At 42.9% G+C, this 19,595-nt stretch overlaps 1 protein-coding gene across 1 annotated transcript in view; it reads right to left on the bottom strand.

The window, feature by feature from the left end:
• The window catches only part of LOC308578475 (uncharacterized protein), a 49,380-nt gene extending 41,631 nt beyond the window's left edge, over positions 1 to 7,749 (bottom strand). Inside the window, exon 1 of the mRNA XM_081178918.1 lies at positions 7,721 to 7,749. The gene's annotated coding sequence lies outside the window, so the exon portion shown is untranslated. The remainder of the gene's footprint in view (positions 1 to 7,720) is intronic.
• Between the last annotated feature and the right edge of the window lie 11,846 nt (positions 7,750 to 19,595).

Genomic DNA, 19,595 nt, shown 5'->3' with positions numbered 1-19,595 from the left:
GCTGGAACCCACTCCCAGGCAGCCCTGACTCCTCCCCTTAAGAACAAAATAAAACCTTTAAAAAACACACACAAAAACACAATAAAACAATACAATACAAAAACAGTGAAAATTGCAATAACACTAAACAAATTCCTGAACCTGACTAAACATCCATCCTACCCCCCCACAAAAAAAAATTAAAGGGGAAATGCAGCAATGAGGCGAACATGCTGTTCTTCTTCTTCTGTTTTTTTAAAATGATATTTATTAAAAGTTTAACAATTACAGAAAAAGAGAAAAAAGGAAGGAAGGAAGACAGTAAAAAGTTACAATACAATACATCAAAAGAAAGTGAAAACCAGAATAAGAAAGGGGGGGGGGGGAGAAAAAAAAGAGAAAAAAACCCCAGTACATCGAAACAAAAAAGCAAAAACGTTTAAAAACAAAAACATTTAAAAACACATCCAATATTGCATATCTTTACTTTTCATTTACTTGTTTCCTCGACCTCCTCACACCTCCCTTTTTGTATTCTAGTTCAGTTAACTATTTCAGCAAATTTTTTCCATCTTTCTCAAATTTTTTTCTATAATTTATCTTAACAGTCTATCCTTCAATTTTTCCATTTTTGCCCATTATCAATCAACTTTTACTTAATTCTTTATTACATTTCTGCTAAAACCATATAACTTCATTCCAACATCCTTCTAGCATTCATTAATTTTACAATATTTCTGTAGATAGTCTTTAAATTTTTTCCAGTCTTCTTCCACCGACTCTTCTCCCTGGTCTTGGATTCTGCCAGTCATTTCCGCCAATTCCATGTAGTCCATCAGCTTCATCTGCCATTCGTCCCGGGTGGGTAGATCTTGTGTCTTCCAGTGCTTGGCAATAAGTATTCTTGCTGCTGTTGTCGCATACATAAAGAAAGTTCTATCCTTCTTTGGCACCAATTGGCCGACCATGCCCAGGAGGAAGGCCTCTGGTTTCTTCACGAAGGTATATTTAAATACCTTTTTCATTTCATTATAGATCATCTCCCAGAATGCCTTAATCTTGGGGCATGTCCACCAAAGGTGAAAAAAAGTACCTTCAGTTTCATTACATTTCCAACATTTGTTATCGGGCAAATGATAAATTTTTGCAAGCTTGACTGGTGTTATGTACCACCTGTAAATCATTTTCATTAAATTCTCTTTTAAGGCATTACATGCCGTAAACTTCATGCCAGTGATCCATAACTGTTCCCAGTCAGCCATCATGATATTATGTCCAACGTTTTGTGCCCATTTAATCATAACAGATTTCACCATTTCATCTTGTGTATTCCATTTCAACAGCAAGTTATACATTCTTGACAAATTCTTAACTTTAGGATCTAACAATTCTGTTTCCAGTTTTGATTTTTCCACCTGGAAGCCTAGTTTTTTATCCAAATTATATGCCTCCATTATTTGAAAACTCTGCAATTTTAATCTGTCTCCCTCTTGTTCCAGGATTTCCCAATACTTCGGCCATTTGGCCTCCATATTGAGTTTTTTCTGTGCCTTTGCTTCCATTGGTGACAACCATCTTGGGGTTTTATTTTCTAGCAAATCCTTATATCTTATCCAAACATTAAACAATGCTTTTCTGACAATATGGTTTTTAAACGCTTTGTGTGCTTTAACCTTATCATACCACAGGTATGCATGCCAACCAAATACATTGTTAAAACCTTCCAAATCCAGCACATCCGTCTTTTCAAGAAGCATCCATTCTCTCACCCAGCAAAATGCGGCTGATTCATAATAAAGTTTAAGGTCTGTCAGGGCCTCCTCTTTCTTTAGCATCTGTTAATATCTTAAATTTTATTCGAGGTTTCTTGCCCTGCCAGACAAATCTAGAGATATCTCTCTGCCACTTCTTGAAACAATCCATTTTATCCAAAATTTGCAAAGTTTGAAACAAAAAAAGCATTCTTGGCAATACGTTCATTTTTATCGCAGCAATTCAGCCTAACAATGATAACTTCAAATTTGACCATATTCTAGATCCTTTTTCACTTCAACCCAGCATTTTTCATAATTATCCTTAAATAAATTCACATTCTTAGCAGTCATATTAATCCCTAAGTATTTTACTTTCTTAACCAGTGTTAATCCTGTCTCTTTCTGAAACTTATCTCTCTCCATTTCCGTTAAGTTTTTCTCTAAGACTTTAGTTTTCATCTTATTCAACTTAAATCCTGCTACCTGACCAAATTCTTGAATCAATTCTAATACTCTTATAGTGCTTGATTCTGGTTCCTGTAAAGTCAATACCAAGTCATCAGCAAATGCTTTCAATTTGTACTGTTTGGCTCCCACTTGTATACTTTTTACCAATTGGTCCCTTCTAATCATATTTAACAAAACCTCCAGGACTGAAATAAAGAGCAATGGAGAGATTGGACAACCTTGTCGTGTTCCTTTCTCAATCTTAAATTCTTCCGTCACTACGTTGTTCACAATTAATTTAGCCTTTTGTTCCGAATAAATTGCACCTATACCGTTTCCAAAACCTTGACCAACCCCCATCCCCAATAAATTCTTTTTCATAAAACTCCAATAAATGTTGTCAAAGGCTTTCTCCGCGTCCACAAATATCAAAACTGCTTTGGTATTGATCTTCACTTGTAGTTTTTCTAAGATATTAATTATATTCCTCGTATTGTCGGACAGCTGTCTGCCCGGGAGAAAGCCCGCTTGATCTTTATGAATTACTTCTGTTAGCACCTTTTTAAATCTTTTAGCCAAAATGTCTGCAAAGATTTTATAATCCACATTAAGCAATTATATGGGGCGGTAGTTCTTAAGCTGCGTCTTTTCAGTCTCTGTTTTCAGTATAAGTGTGATGTACGCTTCCTTCCACGACTCTGGTGCCCTTTTCCCTTCCAATATTTCATTGCAGACTTCCTTTAAAGGTTGTATTAACCATTCTTTCAAAGATCTGTAATATCTAGAAGTCAGCCCATCCGGCCCTGGGGATTTACCCAGTTGCATATTCTGAATAGCCCCTTCTACTTCCTGTTCCGTTATTTTATAATTCAACATTAGCTTATTTTCCTGGGAAATTTGTTGTAGTCCATTGATTTTCAAAAATTTACCAATGTCCATTTCTTTCTGCTTCTCCTGTGTATAAAGTTGTTTAAAATACCTCTGGAAGCACTTTCTAATTTCCACTGGGTTCTGCATAATCTTACCTTCCACTTCCAAATTTGTGACAGTATACTGTTCTTCTTCTGGAGCCTCATGTTTCTGGGGCCCAAACTCCTCTGGCTCATGTCTATGAGAAACTATGCAGCCAATAAAGGTTCTCACTAGCCCCCTACACCAAAAGTAAAAATGCCACACTGTGAACATAATTGACATTCTAGTTGGGAACAGAAGCAGCAAGAGCCACAGTGGTGGAGGATCATTTAACAGACATGGTGTCCAAGGAAAAGGGGGTGGGGAGGGAGGAGGAAAAGAGGAAACTCAGGTGCCAGTTTTTAAAATAGCACTTATACAAATAAGCAGCTGGAAAGGAAACATTAAGGGAGCCTGATGGAATAAGTGATATAGGACAGATGAGGGGACACAAAGGCAACTAGTGGCTCAGCGGCATTGATGGAATAGTTCTGTTTTCCTTCTCTCCCTCTCTTGCATTAGGCTTCTGTCAGGAAGACCTGGGTTCAATTTCCTACATTTGGTGATCTTGGACTATTCACTATTTTTGAATTCATATCTGACATCTTTGTCCCTCAGAATGGCAAGCAATGCATAGAAAACATATAGATGTTTTACATAAAACATTTAGCTGTGATTCCTGTATTGCAGGAGGTTAGACTAGTTGACCTTTGGTTTTCCTACTAAATCTTCAATTCTATGATTCTATGAAACCATACTAAAAAAAAAAGTAGGAAGCAATTAAACAAAAGTGATTCAGCAGCATCTTACCAGTTAATAACTTAGAACCATCAAAAGAATAAAGGATACTTTTCCCATATCCTAAAGATTGATTTTCTTATTATATGGTTCTGAAATGGTTCTGAAATGCTTTAGGTATGTATGCCATCCAAATATATTATCATGTCCTTCTAAATCTAGAATGTCTGCACTTTCCAGCATAATCCAGTCCCAGATCCAGCAGATACAAGATGCTTCATTATAAAGTGATTAAACGAAAGTGCTTCAGCAGCATCTTAACAGTTAATAACTTAGAACCATCAAAATAATAATGAAAATGAGGGGTTATCCAAGAAAATGTCCTAATGAGGATGCATACCTCAACAAAACTGTTTTCATTACTTGGCTAATCACAGAATCATAGAGTTGGAAGGGACCCAATGGTCATAGAGGCAGTGAGGCAGGTGCTGGACCTCTTGGAGCAGCACATTCTGCAGTCCTGGGACCACCACCAGGAAGGTCCTCTGATCCCAAGTCTCCCTCTTCTCCAAGTCTGTGGGTGGAAGAACACATAGCAGGGCTTCTTCCAGTGACTGCAGCAGAACAACAGGCATGTGTAGGCAACGGATATTCTTGGGAGACGAGTTGAAATGTGACAGAACACTATCAGCAACTTTTCTTGCAGAACTCAAGGCGCTTGAAAGACTTTGTCGCAGGTATGCTTACAAGGCCGTGTTGATTGGTCCGTAAGGGAGCAAGCCAAAGCTTCTGCGGATGAGGGGGTTATTGGATGCCAGCATGCTGCACCTTTAATTATCTGTTGGAGAAGAGGGAGGCAGGGAAGAAGGCCTCTCACTGGAGGCTGCCTTCTTACGGTGGTGGAAAACTTCTTCAGCATTGCTCACGTGGTGGTGGGGGATAGAAAGGGATGTGTTAGGGGAAGTGAAGTAAGAAGGCAGTGGTTTTCATTCAGATGTGTATTCACTACTATCACTACTATCAATGGTTTTCAGTCTAATGCCAGTAGCAGGTGGAGCCAGAGGCAAAAGTGGGTAGGGCAACAAAAGAAAAAAAATGCCTTGGTACAGCAGACTAGTTTCTACACATCATCTTCTCCATCCTCCATTTATGAACCATGATCAGCATTTAAGTAAATGTTTCAGCCAGGGGAAAACCCTAGACGAGGTGTGAAACAACATTGCTGTATGTTTGTGAAACATGGACCACTTATAAACATCATCTCCAACACCTTGAAAGATTCTATCAACCATGTCTCTGAAATTTTTTACACATCACTTGGGAAGACAGGCGAACTAATGCCAGTGTACTGGAAGAAGCAAAGATCACTAGTGTCAAAGCAATGATTCTTCAACATCAGCTTTGTTGGACTGGTCATGTTGTGTAGATGTCTGATTATTGTCTTCCAAAGCAACTATGTACTTTATTTTGAACTTTAAAATGGAAAGCGTAATGCTGGTGGTCAACAAAAGAGGTTTAAAGACTCTCTCAAGGAAAATCTTTAAAAAGTAGCATAAACACCAACAACTGGGAAACACTGGCCTGCGAGTGCTCCAGTTGGAGAACAGCCTTTACTAAAGATATCATAGGCTCTGAAGACGCTCAAACTCAGGACGAAAGGGAGACATGCGCTAAGAGGAAGGCATGCTTGGCAAACCCTCACAGTGATCAGCTCCCAGCCAGAAACCAATGTCCCCACTGTGGAAGGATCTGTGGATCCAGAATTGGCCTCCACAGTCATTTACGGACTCAGTGTTAAAACCATGTTCATGGAAGAGAATCTTACTCGACTATGAGTGATAGAAGAAGAAGAAGAAGAAGAAGAAGAAGAAGAAGAAGAAGAAGAAGAAGAAGAAGAAATGTTTCAGCCACGGAAAAACCCTAGAGGAGGGAGTGAAGCAAGAGTCAGTGAGGGGCATGGCCTGGGCAGAGAGGGCATGGCTGAGGAAGGGGTCTGGCATTGGGAGAGTTCTAGGGGTCAGAGAAGAGGCTCAGGAGGCCACATCTGAGCTTGTGGCCTGAGGTTCACACCTCTGGTTTAGTACATGGCTGTTCCTCCATCACAGACTCTATGTGCCCCATCTGGATTGTCCTTAAAATAAATTTATTTATTATTTATCAACAAATTTATATTCTCTCATTCATTAAAAAACATTAGAACTGTTTACAACAAATGTACATAAAACCATACCATAAAAACCACTTTAAAAAGTATTATAGCAATATGACTTCTTAACTGCCTGAATAAGCCTAACCGAATAAAAAAAAGTTTTCAGCAGGCATTTAAAGGTTAAGACAGAAGCACCTGCTGAACCTCTAATGGCAGAGTGTTCCACAGGAGTGGGTGGATGGTGCTCAAGATTTGGCTTCTTATTGCTGCCAAATGAGCCCCACTAACTTGGGGAATGACCAAAAGTGCTTCTGCATCTCAGTGGCTGAGCTGGGATATAAGGGTTCAGATGGTCTCTGAGTCATGCTCAATCTAAGTTGCTCAAAGTTTTACCAGTTAATACAAGGCCCTTGAACCTGGCTCAGTAGCAGGTGGGCAGCCAACGCAGGTGTTTAAACAATGTAGTCACATGTTGTCTGTCAGATTTCGCCATCAGCAGTCTGGCCACCACATTCTGCATAAGCTGGGGCTTCCAGACCAACAATTAAGTTCCACTTTCTGCAAAGTGTTAGCAGAACTAAAATCTGGACAGGGAACAAAACATTATTCAAAGCCTTGTGTAGAATTTGATATTTTCACTTCTGGTGAATGTTTGCTTTCAAGGACAAAGTTGATTTCTTGAGGTGACTTCAGATTTTGTAAATCAGCTAAGAGAGAGGGATTTTTAAATGATGAATTTGCCTAACATTATGCTAATTAAGAACCTCTTTAATCTTTGGTACGATCAAGGGAGAGAGTGATAGGCAAAGTGTTGTTTTTATGACACTAAAGGATTAGCCAAGGTTTCTGGCAGAGCGACAGACAACTTTAAAAGTTAAACTGATTTGTAAGTCATAAACTCAAGTATAACCTATTGATCATTATATCTTGCTCCAGGGGTTAGGACCCGGGCCAATGGATTCAAGTTACAAGAAAGGAGATTCCAACTAAACATCAGGAAGAACTTTCTGAGGGTAAGAGCTGTTTGACAGTGGAGCACACTCCCTAGGAGGGTGGCGGACTCTCCTTCCTTGGAGGTTTTCAAGCAGAGGTTGGCTGGCCATGTCTCATGTATGATCTAGTTGAGATTCCTGCATTGCAGGGGGTGTGATTAGATGGTGTTTGGGGTAACATTCAGCTCTACAACTTTATGGTTCTAGGATTTCTACATTTAACCTGAGGATTGTCATTTTTCCAGTTTTTACTTTAACTTTAATTTATTTGAATTAGTTTTGGGATGCATTTTAATCGATTGATTGCTTGTTTTTATGCATATTGTATTATTTATATGATGTTAGCCGCTCTGAGCCCAGCTTTGGCAGGGGAAGGCGGGGTACAAATAATTTATTATTATTATAATTCTTCACACATTTCTTTTGCTACTATTTACGAAGATCAGCACTAAGACAACCCCTGCCTTCAAGCTCACAATCTAAGAAGGGAATAGGAATGCGGAGGGAAAAGCAGGCAGAAATTCATAAAATCTCTCTCTCTCTCTCTCTCTCTCTCTCTCTCTGTGTGTGTGTGTGTGTGTGTGGATGCATCACAGAATCATAAAATCATAGAATTGTATATTTGAAAGGGACCCCAAAGTCATCTAGTCCAACCCCCTGCAATGCAGGAAAATCAACTAAAGCATCCTAAAAACAGTACAATCACATACCTGCCAAGTGCCCTGGGGAAAAACAAGACATCCTGTTTATTCACATTAGATCGTGGTGGCCATTTTGGGTGCTGGGCTCTCTTGCACCTCACACTTTGCTCGTCTGGAAAAAAGCCCTTCAGGGCAGCAGGCGATGTCGCCCCGAAAAAGCACTTTTCTAGGGTGACAGTGATGCACGGATCACGTGACTTGCCCGGGAGCATGTCTTAGAAGATGCACATCCTCTTTTTGAATCTCCAAAAGTTGGATGGCATGTGATGGCACATCTTACACACATGTAACTTTCTTGATTTCAACCATATACAACCAAAGGAGGCTGGCTGAAATTGCACAAGTTAAATCCAACCAAGGCAGACAACTTAAAATACATTTTGGCAATGGGTCTGTTTGGGTTACCCTGTGTGTAAAGAGCTTTTAAGTTCTGTGACTTACTTGGGGGGCAAGGCCTGCTCAATGTGCCAGCTCTGGGATGCTGATGCCTGGGGCGGCGGGGCAGGGTGCATCTGAGTTCCTGTGAGATCTCACATCCTAGAGCCCTGCAAGATTCCCAGAGCTGGTATGCTGAGCAGCCCTTGTAACCCAAAGCAAGGCAACAAGCTTAGAAGATCTTTCAAATCTGGGTCCACTTGGGCTACCTGACACAAAAATAACTTTTAAGCTTTCCACCATGCTTGCTGGGCAATGCCTACATGGTGCTTGGTTTATCTCTCTCTCTACCCTTCTTCTTCTTCTTCTTCTTCTTCTTCTTCTTCTTCTTCTTCTTCTTCTTCTTCTTCTTCTTCTTCGAATTTATATATTGCCCATTTTAATATATATTGCCCATCCTATGCACATTTTAAAAGGGCATAGGATGTCAAATCAACCAAAGGCCTGGTTAAAAAGGAACATTTTCGCCTGGCGCCTAAAGGTGCATAATGAAGGTGCCAAGCAAACTTCCCTGGGGAGAGCATTTCACAGACGGGGAGCCATTGCAGAGGAGGTCCAGTCTCGTGTTGCCACCTTCCAGACATCTCGTGAAAGAGGCGCATGAAGAAGGGCATCAGAGGATGATCTCAGGGTCCAGGTAGGTTCATATGGAAAGAGGCGGTCCTTGAGGTATTATGGTCCTGAGCTGTTTATGGCTTTATAGGTCTAAAGCAGCACTTTGAACTGGGCCTGGAAACTAATTGGTAGTCAGTGCAGTCAGACCAGGATCGGTGTAAGATGCTCAAACCGTCTTGCTCCGGTGAGCAACTTAGCCACTGAATTCTGTACTAGATGAAGTTTCTGAACCATCTTCAGAAACAGCCCTACATATAATGCATTGCAGTAAAGTAACCTTGAGGTTACCAGAGCATAGACAACAGTAGTTGGGCTATCCCTGCCCAGATAGGGGCATAGCTGGGCCACCAGCCGAAACTGATGGAAGGCACTCTGGGCCACTGAGGCCACCTGAGCCTCGAGCGACAGCAAAGGATCCAGGAGGGCCCCTAAGCTATGAGCCTGCTCCTTCAGAGGAAGTGTAACCCCAATCAAGAGCAGTCGACCTCCCACCCATCTGGTCTAGGGAACCACCCACTAACAGTGCCTCAGTCTTATCTGGATTGAGTTTCAGTTGGTTGGCTCTCATTCAGTCTATTACTTATGCAAGGCAATGGTTCAGCACATCAGCTGCCACACCTGCAGATGTAAAGGAGAAATAGAGCTGAGTGTCATCACTAGCTGTGGAGGCAGCTCCAAGGGTTTGGGTATATACGATCTTTGTGTATAGACAGAACCCTTGGAACTGATCATCCACGTACGTCCCTATTTTCACTGTTGGAGGGGATGAAGATGAGATTATACTGTAACAGGAGAACCCCAACCCCATGAAGGTGTGGGGCGGCGGTAGTGGTGGGGGTTGGACACAGAAGAATTTAATAAAAGAACATAATGTAGCAACAACATGACTGAGGTGTTTTGTAGTTGCATGTAATGCTAAAACCAACCGTTCCAGAGCCCCAGGAAAAAGGACCGTGCACTTCAGCAATGATGAGAACTTGTTGCAGTGTATTTTCCAGCCTGCGGTGAGCCAAGGATAATATAACGCCGCCACCAAGCAGACTTCAAAGCACCGTCCCTCCTGCTCCGCTCGCTCCTGTGCACCCCGGCCATGCCAAAGCACACACCGACTGGACGGCTCTAAGCTCAGCAGCTGCTTGGTGTGTTTGACAGCTTTCCCAAACTCTTATAGTCCTTGTAAAAGGCCTTTCCAAGCAAGGCAACATCTTGACCACGCTATTTGCAAAGAATAACAATGAAAAAAAGACGGAGGGAGGGAGGCTTGCTTGTTGACTGAATGTTAAAAGTTTGTGTTCATTTCCTGGAAAAATATTCCTCTTAGATAGTACGTCAGGAAAGTAGGGGAAGCAGAACTTGCAGGTAAGGTTGAAGCAATCTTGCTGAGAAGCTTGTCCTCAGGGCTGCATCTACCCAGTATGAATAAATTGGAATGTATTGTGCCATTGACACAATTGCCTCTGATTGCCCCCTCTCACTTTGTTAAGCCCACTAGACTCCCTGGTATACTCCAGAGCTTAGGGTGAGGAAACAGGCTAGGAGATGGCTTAAATATGAGTGGAGGAAAACTGTGGTCAAATGCAATCACTTGTGAGAGCTCATGATCGAGCCTACCTAAGTGAAGGCAGCAAAGAAGGCATACTTTGCTGCCTCCATTGCATCCTCGTTGCACCATTTGTCAGAGCTTTTCTGGGTAGTGTGGGGCCTCTTACAGTCTGGATTGAAGAAGGTGGGAGAACCGACAGCAGCTCACTGTGACTTGTTTGCAAAGCATTTTGAGAATAAAATTGCTTGCATCCACTGGGATCTTGACTTCTCTATTACAGCAGATGAATCTCAAGTGGAGTCCAGAGCACTCTCTAGTCATGTTGTGTGGATGTGTTTCTGTTGGTGGGGCTCAAGGGCATGGACAAGGTGCTTGGATCAGTCAGGGTGACTGCTTGCACTCTGGAACTTTGCCCCTTTTGGGTAACCAAAACTAACAGCGAGTAGACAGCTGTCGAGGTCTGGGAGGTAATTAATGCCTCTTTGCACGAGAAGGTGGCAGTGGTAAAAGTCTAGGGCTGCCATACATCCAGATTTTCCTGGACATTACTGGGATTTCAAAGGCTGAATTGATGTCCAGGGGGAATTTCCAAAAGGTTGTGCTTTGTCCTGGATCTTAGGCAAGTCAATTGAAAAATCGTGTTTATTTGGCTTTTTTTTCCTTCAGAAAGTTCAACAACTTTTGGGGTGTCCTGGTTATTGCTTTTTGAAATATGGCAACCATAGGCAAAACCACACCTCAATAAACCCTCTCTTGATTCAAAAAATCTAAGTAATTACCAGTCAGTTGCCATTCTCCCCTTCTTCGGCAAGGTTCTTGGAGGAAACTGATTTTCTAGATCCATTTCAATCATGGTTTAGGCCTGGGTTTGGCACAGAAACTGTCTTCTGTTGACTTCTGTTGAGGAGGGATAGAGAAAATGTGTCCCTGTTAATTTTCCTCACACAGCCACTGGGGAATTTTGAGGGGGCCTGGCCCCTTCCTTGAAAATTTTGGGGGGTGCCCCTGATCGCCCCCAGATGCTGACCTGCTCTGAAGGAGCAGGTACATAGCTAGAGGATACTTCTGGATCCTTTACTGTTGTTTGAGGCTCAGGTGGTCTCAGTGACACAGAGTGCCTTCCATCAGTTTCAGCTGATGGCCCAGCTATACAGCTGCTGCTGCTATTATTATTATTATTATTATTATTATTATTATTATTATTATTTGGTACACCACCATATTCCCCCATGTCTCAGGGTGATTAGAACATAAAATCACAACATAAAAACACAAAATACATAATATAAACAAAAACAAGCCAATAACCTCTCTTCTCCAAACCCAAGCTCGCGCCCCTTTCAACTGAGCACTTCCACAACTCTATTGACAGTGTTTTGAATTATCAGTCCCCAAATACCATATTTACTTGAGTCTAATGTGCCATTGAATCTAATGCACATCTCAGTTTTCAGAACCTTGAAACCCCCAAAAAGTACAGTGGTACCTTGGTTCCCGAACTCAATCTGTTCTGGAAGTCTGTTCGACTTCCAACACTTACTCCCGGGTTTGCGGCATTCAGGATCCGATTTGTTCTTCAACTAAGCCGTTCAGGAACCAAGGTACCACTGCATTTGCTGGCGAAGTGCCTTTGAATATAATGCACAACTTAACTTTCACAACATAATTTGGGCAAAAAAGGTGAGCATTAGAATTGAGTAAATTCGGTAGTTTTTGGTAAACCTGAAAAGGCTATGTGTGGCGTGTGGTCAATGGACATGGGGGACTAGGATAGTTCCTTAAATGTTCCTGGTAAATTAGAGTATTAAAGTATTAAAGCCTGGTGCCTCCTTCCCAAAGCCTGGGAAGCTTCTGCCTGGTTTAGGGAGGGAGGTGTGATGCTCACAAGCACAAGGTTGTGACATTGTGATGTCGCCCCACGCAATTGTCGCTGCAAGCTGGTGCCTCTGGCCCTAACTGTTCCCCTATGGAAAATTTATCTGCATGCCACTGCTATGGTTAATGGTGGCAGAACTCTGGTGCCCTCATGAAAGCTTAGGTTGGTGCCCTGTAAATGATAATTGAGAGGAATGGGGAAGCTCTTTGGGTATTTGGATGTTGGTCTCCTAAGAGTGTCTCAGTCCCAGTAACCTGCCTGATCTGCATTTCCAAAAACAATAAACCTAAATGCCACTGTCTTTTGTAAGCTGCACATCTTCAGAATTTTGCAGTGTAATTCTCCAACCAAACTGATTTGTACAAAAAATGCAAAAGTTAGAAGGCAGTGTGCATAAAAATGTGAAAATAAGATGCCAACAAAACCACTATAATGGGGGTTATAATGCTTTCAAAGATGTGTTTCCTTTGGCAAAATTATATTACAATGGAGAGAGAGAGAGAGAGAGAGAGAGAGAGAGAGAGAGAGAGAGAGAGAGAGAGAGAGAGAGAGAGAGAAATTGGCACTAAAATGCTGATGAATTTTTATGAGGACTTAAAAGAAATCCACAAACTGATGTGGAAATATGACAAACTGAACTTCAGTCTGGGAAAACAAGAAACTGAAAGTAACCAAAGTTGACAGATATGTCCATTCAAAGTGAACCATTTGTATTCAGGCTCCTTGAATTTGATTGGGAAATTACCTTCAAGGCACCATAAACACAAAGAGTTGACAGCAACCTTTCCCTAACCTGTCATCCTCCTAACGTTTTGGACTACAACTCCCATCAACCCCTGCCAGCATGACCTTGCTAGCGCAGGCTGATGAGAGTTGTAGTCCAAAACATCTGGAGAGCACTCAGTCTGGTTTACGATATAGTGATATAAAGCAGTTTAAAGCAGGCAATTTTGCACACTGTTTTCTAACAGTAGACAATTTCTCTCTTTCTTTTACCAAAAGGAGTGCTTATTATTCATTCCCTCTTTCATAATGTTGGCCCACTTCTTGGAAAACTAGCAATGCAAGTGGAAAATATTTGAGGTATCGAGGGACAAACACATGATGTTTGAACACACTTTTAAGTTTTGGGCAAAAAGAAGAGAGGAAGAATTGGTAGGGATCCAGAATGTTTAAGGCAGTGTAGCTTCTGAATGTAGAAGTGAAAGTTAAAAAATGTAAAGGCTGGGGGGAAAGCTAGAGATAAAATTCAAGAAGAATGGAGAAAGGGCACAATTACATGCCTCTTGGCAATGATAGCCAGCACAGTGCACTTCAGTGATTGAAGTGCAGGAGCCCAAGGAGACTAGAGTTCAAATCCCCAGATTCAGAGAGTGACCTTGGGCCAGTCACTGTCTTGCTCAGCCCAGCCTACCACACAAGCAGGGCTGTCTTAAGCATATCCGGGGCCGTGGTGCAAATATCCCTCTGGCGCCCCACCCCCCGTTTCCCAGAGTTGTCAACCTTTTCCCAAGCCTCTGTGGGAATCACTCTCCTCCCGCGGAGGCTTGGGAGGCAAGCTGCACTCCTGCCAGCCATATGGTTGATGGTGTGCAGTTGGCGGGCATGCAGGAGGGAAAGGGGAGGCTGCCAGCAAAGCCATGCAACTCCCTCACTCGCTGGGGCACCCCTGGAAGGCTGGCGCCCTGGCGCAACGTGCCAGTAATCCCAATGGGAAAGACAGCTCTGCACACAAGGTTGCTGTTATGATAAAAAAAAAAGGTGAGGGAAAACCATGTGTTTTGCGTGTGAAGACAGGCTCCAGCAGATTGAGCAGACGAGACCAATAGTGGGTACAGTGATCAATAAGGCAGTTTCTGCACATGCTCTAGAGGAAAATGAGGGCCAGATGGGGCTCATCAACCTGGGAAGGTAGCCCATCTAGGAGGAAAACTCTGATCCTAAACCTCCGCTGCTTTGCAGCTGTACTCATTCACGAGAAAGGCTTTGGGATGAAACCCTGAGGAACAATCCATATGCACTGCCTTGTGGGACATCTTCGGGATAAGAAGAGCCTAAGGAGTAAACCCTACACAAATGTGGAGTGGAGTCCTTAAGACAGTTGGGTGGTATTTGCTATGCCTAAAATGCATTTTTAAGGAAAATAAATCCCTTGACACAGGAATGTGTTTTGTGAGAGTATATGTATTGACATGCAGATTTTCATGCAGAACTGGAATGGAACAAATTTATGAATGAAAATCTGTGAACCTGACATGGGCTGGGGAAAGGCTCCTGCATCCATCCCCCTAGAACCTGTTTTACCTGTGGTCTGGAGCTGCTGAATGAGGTAGCCTTTCCTTTCCTCCATGTCTCTTACTGCTTATTCTAAAACTAAAAGGTCTTCAGCTTCCTCTGTTACTGGTCCAAGCTTAGGCCTTACAGGGGAATGTGTTAATGAAAATAGATTATAGGTTGTCTCAATTTAATTTTCTACTGCAGGCCTGCAATCAACCTATTTACTGGTTAGGTGAAGTCAATACAGTATATGTGCAGGCTTCCAGCCCCTCATACTTCATTGTGATTGACATATCAGCTTTTCCTGAAAAACTACTCCTATCCCCAGGGCCTGTGTGAGGCTTTATTGGCAGCTAAACTGGGAATAAAGTTTCCTTCTGTCACAGAAGCTGAAGAGGGGATTGCAAATATAATGGCCATGTTCTCTGAGAAGTTGGAGTGTTGGTGAACATTCCATGCCATCCTGCTTACTCAACTGCTTAGTATAACAGCCTCCACAGCAACAAACACAATGTAGTATAGAAGTATAACTCCAGATGTTCCATGGTCTGGAATGATGGACCCAGAGGTCTTCTAAGGTCATCGTCAAAGCTTGCTAACATTCAGTTCCAGCCTCCTGGTTGAGGCCTCTCATACACCATTCTTTGATGGTGTATGTTCCTGGAGGTGATCATAACTTGGCTACATACTTTGCTTTCAGATGCTACGATTCTTTGGCCCCCTTCTCCAGGGGTTTATAACTCAGCCATAAATATGTATGTCCTGGAATGCCTGTAGGAGTTCTGAGCCAAAAGGCAAATTTGTTTTGCAGAGATCCACAACAAAATATTGATGGACCTTAAAAAAAATTATTAAAATGAGTGTTGTTGAAAAAAAGAGAAACTAATTCAATTGAACTAAACAGTATATTATGGAAAAACAGTGTGGAACTTGCAAAATGGGGCCAAGGGATCTAACATTCAGCTTGCTAGGTTAGGGGGCTATCTAAATAAATAAACAGGCCTCCCAAAGATCATAGAATCATAGAATCTTAGAGTTGGAAGGGATCTAAGGGTCATCTAGTCCAACCCCCTGCAATGCAGGAATCTCAGTTAAAGCATCCATGACAGATGGCCATCCAATTGCTGTTTAAAAACCTCCAAGGAAGGAGAGTCCACCACCTTTCGTGGGAGGTCAGCTTTTACTGTCAGAATTTTTTTCAAATGTTTAGCTGGAATCTGCTTTCTTACAACTTGAAGCCATTGGTTCTACTCTCCAGATCAGGAGAAAACAAGCATGCTCCCTCCTCCATGTGACAACCCTCAAGATATTTGAAGATGGCTATCATATCTCCTCTTAGTCTCCTCTTTTCTAGGCTGAACATACCCAGCTCCTTGAAGTGCTCCTCATAAGATTTAGTTTCCAGACCCTTGATCATCTTGTTTGCCTTCCTCTACACATGGACACAGTATTCCAAGTGTGGTCTGACTAAGGCATAATAAAGGTGAAGGGACCCCTGACCATTAGGTCCAGTCGTGACTGACTCTGGGGATGTGGCACTCATCTCACTTTATTGGCCAAGGGAGCCGGCGTACAGCTTCCGAGTCATGTGGCCAGCATGACTAAGCCGCTTCTGGTGAACCAGAGCAGCGCACGGAAACACCGTTTACCTTCTCGCCAGAGCGGTACCTATTTATCTAGTTGCACTTTGACGTGCTTTCGAACTGCTAGGTTGGCAGGAGCAGGGAGCAAGCAACGGGAGCTCACCCCGTCATAGGGATTTGAACCGCCAACCTTCTGATTGGCAAGTCCTAGGCTCTGTGGTTTAACCCACAGCGCCACCCGCGTCCCAAGACATAATAGAGTGGTGCTATTACTTCCCTTGATCTGAACACTATACTTCTGTTGATGCAGCCTAAAACAGTGTTAGCTTTTGTTGCTGCTGCATCACACTGTAGACTCATATTAAGCTTGTAATCTACCAAGACCCCTAGATTCTTTTCACATGTACTGCTAGTAAGCCAGGTGTTCCCCTTCCTCTATTTATGCATCTGGTTCTTCCTGCCTAAGTGCAGAACCTTACATTTGTCCCTACTGAAATTCATTTTGTTCGCTTGCACCCAGTTCTCCAATCTGTTCAGGTCATTTTGAATTCTGATTCCGTCTTTTGTGGCATTAGCTACCCCTCCCAGTTTGGTGTCACCTGCAAATTTGATGAGCATCTCCTCAATTCCTTCATCCAAGTCATTTATAAAGACATTGAACAACAACGGGCCCAGGACAGAAGCCTGCGGCACCCCACTTGTCACTTTTTTCTAGGATGATGAGGAATCATTAATGAGTACTATTTGGGTTCGGTTAGTCAACTAGCTACAAATCCACCTTACAGTTATTTCATTCAACCCACATTTTACCAGTTTGCTCGTGAGAATATCATGGGGGACTTTGGTCTGTGATAGTTGGGAAGACTTATGTGGGAATGGTTAATGAAGCTAAGTATAGCCTTGTAGCTGGGTCAGGCCAAAGAACCACCCAAAATCCACAATGGCCAACCAGATATTCATGAGATGCCCACAAAGGCAGGTGTGGCAAATCCCTTTCAGCTTACATTACCTTGTGGGATGCATTCCAGTGTTGGGCAGGGCCAGAGGCAAACATGAGTGGGTAGCTGATTCTGCCACTCTCCCCTTTCTTCACACGCTTCAGACAAGTGAGCAGGAGGCATTATCACATATCAATACACTTGAGCTTTGGCTCTTTGCTAGGGAAAAGCGGGTGGTCTGAGAAGGATGGATGGCCCAGGGAAAGTCCCTATGAGAAGTTAAGGGAGGCCTGCAGAATCACATTTACATACCCTCCAACATTTCTCCAATGAAAATAGAAACGTCTTATTCAATAGTAAAAAGGTAAAGGGACCCCTGACCATTAGTCCACTCGTGACCGACTCTGGGGTTGCGGTGCTCATCTCGCTTTACTGGCTGAGGGAGCCGGCGTACAGCTTCAGGGTCATGTGGCCAGCATGACTAAGCCAGTTCTGGCGAACCAGAGCAGCGCACGGAAATGCCGTTTACCTTCCCACCGGAGCGGTACCTATTTATCTACTTGCATTTTGACGTGCTTTCGAACTGCTAGGTGGGCAGGAGCAGGGAGTGAGCAACGGGAGCTCACCCCATCACGGGGATTCGAACCGCTGACCTTCTGATCAGCAAGTCCTAGGCTCTGTGGTTTAACCCACAGCACCACCCGCGTCCCATTATTCAATAGTACTAACTACAATAATAATTTTATTATTTATACCCCGTTCCTCTGCCAGGGTTGCCCCAGCCACTCTGGCTGGCTTCCAACATATATAAAAACATAATAAAGCATTGAACATTTAAAAAAACTTCAATATACAGTGTTACCTCTGGTTACGTACTTAATTCGTTCTGGAGGTCCGTTCTTAACCTGAAACTGTTCTTAACCTGAAGCACCACTTTAGCTAATGGGGCCTCCCACTGCTGCCACGCCGCCGCCATGCAATTTCTGTTCTCATCCTGAAGCAAAGTTCTTAACCCAAGGTACTATTTCTGGGTTAGCGGAGTCTGTAACCTGAAGCATACGTAACCTGAAGCGTATGTAACCTAAGGTACCACTGTACAGGGCTGCCTTCAGGTGTCTTCTAAAGGTTGTATAGTTACTTATCTCCTTGGCTCAGGGGCCACATAACTCCAGTGTTTATTTTCTGGGGGGACACAGGGGTACACATACCCCTAAACATTTTGTGAATCTAAGTTTGGCCTCATTGAGGGGGCAGTATTTCAATATGAGTAGGAAAATGAGATTACCTACCCCTAAACATTTTTTTTAGGGGGGAAAAAGCACTGCGTAACTCCATATGCTCCAACATTTCTTTGATGAAGATAGGGGTGTACTAAGGAAAAGTGGGACATTCCAGGATAAAATCAGAAACAGGGATGGCTCCTGTAAATCTGGGGCTGTCCCTGGAAAATAGGAACACTTGGAGGGTCTGCATTTAGCTCCTGGGCCTGAGGTTCCCTGCCCTGATTTAGGACTTTACAGGCCACTACCACCACCTTGAATTTGTATATGAAACCCCGTATCAGGGGAATAAAAGTTTTGCAATGTTCATTCACGCATCAAGCCTTCTTAGCAAGCAAGATGAAAACACTTTGCAATGCAGCTCAATCCAAGTCAGTTGGAAGGGAGCTGAGGGGTCTTGTGAAATGTTTTGCTTTGACCAAGCAAGAGATGAAACTCTTGGAAAACCTCAATTACCAATAACATTTTTAGGAAACTTGGCTGAAGATTAAATTGGCCACAAGAAATGCAAAGCTGGGAGCTCAAATTTCAAAGCAGGAAGATAATGATCAGCATTAAAATGTGGCATCTCTTAAAATGAGAGAGTGATAATCTCTTGGGGAGGGTTACACACCCTCATCATCTAGGGCTGGTCTTTTGTAGTTGCTGTGTTAAAGCTGCACAGGGACCTATATTGAGCCTGTTCTTTAGATAGCTCAGTTAGTTAGAGCATGGTGCTGTTAACACCAAAGTTACAGGTTCAATCCCCATACAGAACAGTTGCATAGGAGGTTGGACTACATGATCCTCAGGGGTCCATCCCAACTTTATGATTCTATGACTTTGGGTGGCAGTTTTTGGGGTATGATGTTACAGAGCAAAAGTTAGTTTTGCACTGGAGGCTGTCTTGCTCTACTGGCATAGGTTTTGGTGCATGACTTCATTGTTGATGGAGGATGCTTGTTCAGTGCAACAAATGACTTTTCTGTGTCAAACTAAACTGGCCCAGGAGCTCCCATTGGTCTGCAAGGGCTGGTGGGGAGGGAAGTGAGTTGATGTTTGAAGGAAAGGAACTGAATTCAAACACTGCATTTTTATTTTCATTTGCATATTTTATTTCTGATTGAAAACCTTTCTCCCAGGGTTTCTGCAAATTAGCATTTGAGAGGATGGGGACAGGAAGCTGTATCACCTTGCTATTGATATCTGCCCCAAGGGAGAAGGAGGGGAATCAGTTTGGGCTTTTGAGGTTCCTTGCCCTATGTGCAAATCTGCACCCTTGCAGCTCTAGTCACTAACATCTCCAAACCCAGGTCCAATTACACCTTCTGAGCACTTCCTCCAGCTAAGGTGTGGAA

This window comes from Podarcis bocagei (genome assembly GCF_964188305.1).
Source record: "Podarcis bocagei genome assembly, chromosome: Z".
NCBI lineage: Eukaryota > Metazoa > Chordata > Lepidosauria > Squamata > Lacertidae > Podarcis > Podarcis bocagei.
This window is presented reverse-complemented; position numbering and strand designations above follow the sequence as displayed.